Source organism: Emys orbicularis, chromosome 15 (assembly GCF_028017835.1).
Source record: "Emys orbicularis isolate rEmyOrb1 chromosome 15, rEmyOrb1.hap1, whole genome shotgun sequence".
Lineage (NCBI taxonomy): Eukaryota > Metazoa > Chordata > Testudines > Emydidae > Emys > Emys orbicularis.
In genome coordinates this window covers 14,559,217-14,564,216 of record NC_088697.1, presented here as the reverse complement: position 1 = coordinate 14,564,216, position 5,000 = coordinate 14,559,217, and the positions used below count along the sequence as shown (strand labels likewise).

Below are 5,000 nucleotides of genomic sequence, written 5' to 3'. Positions count from 1 at the left end.
GGATCGGGCCCGCTGGAAGTCCGGGAAAATATTTTTCCCGACGCCGGAGGGAGGGGGGGGGGGAGGGGAAGGGGCTCTGACGGGCCAGCCCGGGCCCCGGAGCTTGAAAAGGAAAAAAAAGGATCGGGCCCGCGAGAGACGGGGGCCCTGCCGCACGGGGCAGTCCGACCGGGGCTCGCCGTGCGGCAGGCCCGGGCGCCGGCAGGGGAAAGCGGGCGAGGAGGCGCGGAGCCGGGTGCCTACGGCCATACCGGACCGAACGCCCCCGATCCCGTCCGATCTCGGAAGGTAAACCGTCCCGGGCCTGGCTAGTACTTGGATGGGTGACCGCCTGGGAATCCCAGGTGCCGTAGGCAGCTTTTCCCGGTCCGAGCCAGCTCTCTCTCCTTTTTCTGGGGAGGAAGGAGAAGGGGGGGGGGGGCGGGCCAGAAAGCCCCTCGTCGCTCCTGCCGAGTCGGAGGTCGCGGCCGCAGGTCACGGGTCGGGGCGCCTGGGGTCCGGCTCCCCCCAACACCCACCCGGCTTCCTCCGCGGAGGACCCCCGGCCACCGAAGCCGCTGGGGGAGACCCCGGGCATGGGGCGGACTGGCCCGGCCCCTCCCGGCCCCCCTGCGCCCGGCCGCCGGCCCGCGGGACCGCCCCGAATCCCCCCGCGGCCACCCAGGCGAGGCCTGGCCTGGAGGGCCCCACGGCGGGTGTCAGGCTCCCCGCCGCTTGCCCCACCGGGGACCCACGGCCACCGAAGCCGCTGGGGGGAGACCCCGGGCATGGGGCGGACTGGCGCGGCCCCTCCCGGCCCCCCTGCGCCCGGCCGCCGGCCCGCGGGACCGCCCCGAATCCCCCCGCGGCCACCCAGGCGAGGCCTGGCCTGGAGGGCCCCACGGCGGGTGTCAGGCTCCCCGCCGCTTGCCCCACCGGGGACCCACGGCCACCGAAGCCGCTGGGGGAGACCCCGGGCATGGGGCGGACTGGCCCGGCCCCTCCCGGCCCCCCTGCGCCCGGCCGCCGGCCCGCGGGACCGCCCCGAATCCCCCCCCGGCCACCCAGGCGAGGCCTGGCCTGGAGGGCCCCACGGCGGGTGTCAGGCTCCCCGCCGCTTGCCCCACCGGGGACCCACGGCCACCGAAGCCGCTGGGGGAGACCCCGGGCATGCGGCGGACTGGCCCGGACCCTCCCGGCCCCGCTGCGCCCGGCCGCCGGCCCGCGGGCCCGACCCGAATCCCCCCGCGGCCACCCAGGCGAGGCCTGGCCTGGAGGGCCCCACGGCGGGTCTGCAGCTCCCCCCGGGCTTCCTCCCCCGAGGACCCACGCCCCCCCTGAGCCGCAGGGGGAGACCCCGGGCCCGGGGCGGACTCGCTCGGGCCCCCCCCCTGCGCCCGGCCGCCGGCCCGCGGGACCGCCCCCGAATCCCCCCGCGGCCAGGCAGGAGAGGCCTGGCCTGGATGCCACGGAGGACCCGCGGCCCCCAAAGCCGCAGGAGGCGCCCCCGGCCCCGGGGCCGGTAAGCCCCGTGTCGCTCCCCCCCCCCTCACCCCCCCACCCCCCCCGCGCCTCGCTGCCGGGCACCGGGCACCGCCCCAGAGTCAGCCGCAGCCGGCCGGCCTGAGAGCTGCCCTCCTGTGTGAGACTACGTTGATACTAACCGGCCATCAGGCAGGTCAACCCCATTGCTAGACCTGGGTGGACCTGGTGGCCGAGCGGGGACTTAGGAAATTTTCCAGCCTTTTCCCGGGGCGTGACCTGTTGTCCCGGTGGGGACTTTGAAAATTTTACAGCCGCTTCCCGGGGCTTGACCGGTTGTCCTGAAGGCCCCCCACCCCCACCCCCACCCCCGGGCTCCTGCTCCCCTCTCCCCAGCCTCGGTGCTCCGCTCCCAGCCTCGGAGGCTCCCTCTCTGCGGCGGCTGCATCGCGTCCGAGGACGCTCACCCTCCGGAGGCTGGCTGTAAAGCCTGACACCCACCACCGCCGCCGCCCCGATTCTCCGAGGGGCGACTCTGAGGCCTCCCCCCACCCCCGGACCACCCTGGAGACGACTGCTAAGCCCCCACCCCCGGCCAGTCTAGGGGAAGACTGCTAAGCCTCTCCCCCCCCTGCCCCACCCACCCACACTGTCTGGGGGATGACTATTAAGCCTCCCCCCCGCCCAGCCTGGGGGAAGACTGTTAAGCCTCCCCCCCACCCACCCTGTCTGGGGGACGACTATTAAGCTTCCCCCCCGCCGGAGCGCCCGGGGGACGACTATTAAGCCTTCCCCCGGACTGCCCGGCGGACGACTGCGAAGCCTCCCGCTCAGCCTGGGGGAAGACTGTTAAGCCTCCCCCCCACCCACCCTGTCTGGGGGACGACTATTAAGCTTTCCCCTCCGGAGCGCCCGGGGGACGACTATTAAGCCTCCCCCGGACTGCCCGGGGGATGACTGCGAAGCCTCCCGCTTTGCCTGGGGGAAGACTGTTAAGCCTCCCCCCCCACCCACCCACCCACACTGTCTGGGGGACGACTGTTAAGCTTTCCCCCCCGGAGCGCCCGGGGGACGACTATTAAGCCTCCCCCGGACTGCCCGGGGGACGACTGCGAAGCCTCCCGCTCAGCCTGGGGGAAGACTGTTAAGCCTCCCCCCCCCCCACCCACCCACACTGTCTGGGGGACGACTATTAAGCTTTCCCCCCCGGAGCGCCCGGGGGACGACTATTAAGCCTTCCCCCGGACTGCCCGGGGGACGACTGCGAAGCCTCCCGCTCAGCCTGGGGGAAGACTGTTAAGCCTCCCCCCCACCCACCCTGTCTGGGGGACGACTATTAAGCTTTCCCCTCCGGAGCGCCCGGGGGACGACTATTAAGCCTTCCCCCGGACTGCCCGGGGGACGACTATTAAGCCTCCCCCGGACCTGCTCCATCTCGACTATTAAGCCCCCCTCTGTGGTCCTCAGGACCACTGCCGCGCGGCCCGCGGAGTGGGGTGACACCCGGGCCGCACAGCAAACCGGCCACCAGGTCAACCCATTGAATCCAATGGGTTGACCTGGTGGCCGGAAATCAAACCGGCCACCAGGTCAACCCATTAGATTCAGTGGGTTGACCTGGTGGCCGAGCGGGGACTTGGAAAATTTTACAGCCGCTTCCCCGGGGGTTGACCTGTTGTCCCGGTGGGGACTTTGAAATTTTTACAGCCGCTTCCCCGGGGGTTGACCGGTTGTCCTGAAGGCCCCCCACCCCACCCCCTCCCGGGCTCCTGCTCCCCTCTCCCCAGTCTCGGTGCTCCGCTCCCAGCCTCGGAGGCTGCCTCTCTGCGGCGGCTGCATCGCGTCCGAGGACGCTCACCCTCCGGAGGCTGGCTGTAAAGCCTGACACCCACCGCCGCCGCCGACCCGACTCTCCGAGGGACGACTCTGAGGCCTCCCCCCACCCCCGGACCACCCTGGAGACGACTGCTAAGCCTCCCCCACCGGACCGCCCGAGGGAAGACTGCTACGCCTCCCGCCAGCCCTTCCCCGCCCAGCCTAGGGGAAGACCGCTAAGCCTCCCCCCCCGCACAGTGTCTGGGGGACGACTATTAAGCCTTCCCCCCCCCCCGGAGCGCCCGGGGGACGACTATTAAGCCTTCCCCCGGACTGCCCGGGGGACGACTGCGAAGCCTCCCGCTCAGCCTGGGGGAAGACTGTTAAGCCTCCCCCCCACCCACCCTGTCTGGGGGACGACTATTAAGCTTTCCCCCCCGGAGCGCCCGGGGGACGACTATTAAGCCTTCCCCCGGACTGCCCGGGGGACGACTGCGAAGCCTCCCGCTCAGCCTGGGGGAAGACTGTTAAGCCTCCCCCCCACCCACCCACCCACACTGTCCTGGGGACGACTATTAAGCTTTCCCCCCCGGAGCGCCCGGGACACGACTATTAAGCCTTCCCCCGGACTGCCCGGGGGACGACTGCGAAGCCTCCCGCTCAGCCTGGGGGAAGACTGTTAAGCCTCCCCCCAGCCACCCACCCACCCTGTCTGGGGGGACGACTGTTAAGCTTTCCCCCCCGGAGCGCCCGGGGGACGACTATTAAGCCTCCCCCGGACTGCCCGGGGGATGACTGCGAAGCCTCCCGCTTTGCCTGGGGGAAGACTGTTAAGCCTCCCCCCCCATCCACCCACCCACACTGTCTGGGGGACGACTATTAAGCTTTCCCCCCCGGAGCGCCCGGGACACGACTATTAAGCCTTCCCCCGGACTGCCCGGGGGACGACTGCGAAGCCTCCCGCTCAGCCTGGGGGAAGACTGTTAAGCCTCCCCCCAGCTACCCACCCACCCTGTCTGGGGGGACGACTGTTAAGCTTTCCCCCCCGGAGCGCCCGGGGGACGACTATTAAGCCTCCCCCGGACTGCCCGGGGGACGACTGCGAAGCCTCCCGCTCAGCCTGGGGGAAGACTGTTAAGCCTCCCCCCCACCCACCCACCCACACTGTCTGGGGGACGACTATTAAGCTTTCCCCCCCGGAGCGCCCGGGGCACGACTATTAAGCCTTCCCCCGGACTGCCCGGGGGACGACTGCGAAGCCTCCCGCTCAGCCTGGGGGAAGACTGTTAAGCCTCCCCCCCACCCACCCACCCACACTGTCTGGGGGACGACTATTAAGCTTTCCCCCCCGGAGCGCCCGGGGCACGACTATTAAGCCTTCCCCCGGACTGCCCGGGGGACGACTGCGAAGCCTCCCGCTCAGCCTGGGGGAAGACTGTTAAGCCTCCCCCCCACCCACCCACCCACACTGTCCTGGGGACGACTATTAAGCTTCCCCCCCGCCGGAGCGCCCGGGGGACGACTATTAAGCCTTCCCCCGGACTGCCCGGCGGACGACTGCGAAGCCTCCCGCTCAGCCTGGGGGAAGACTGTTAAGCCTCCCCCCCACCCACCCTGTCTGGGGGACGACTATTAAGCTTTCCCCTCCGGAGCGCCCGGGGGACGACTATTAAGCCTCCCCCGGACTGCCCGGGGGATGACTGCGAAGCCTCCCGCTTTGCCTG

General features: G+C 71.0%; 1 non-coding gene across 1 annotated transcript; it reads left to right on the top strand.

The window, feature by feature from the left end:
• Window positions 1–237: 237 nt before the first annotated feature.
• On the top strand, window positions 238–356 carry LOC135889874 (5S ribosomal RNA). Its single transcript, XR_010562190.1, has one exon. It is a non-coding gene; the product is annotated as a 5S ribosomal RNA (ribosomal RNA).
• The last annotated feature ends 4,644 nt before the right edge of the window (window positions 357–5,000 follow it).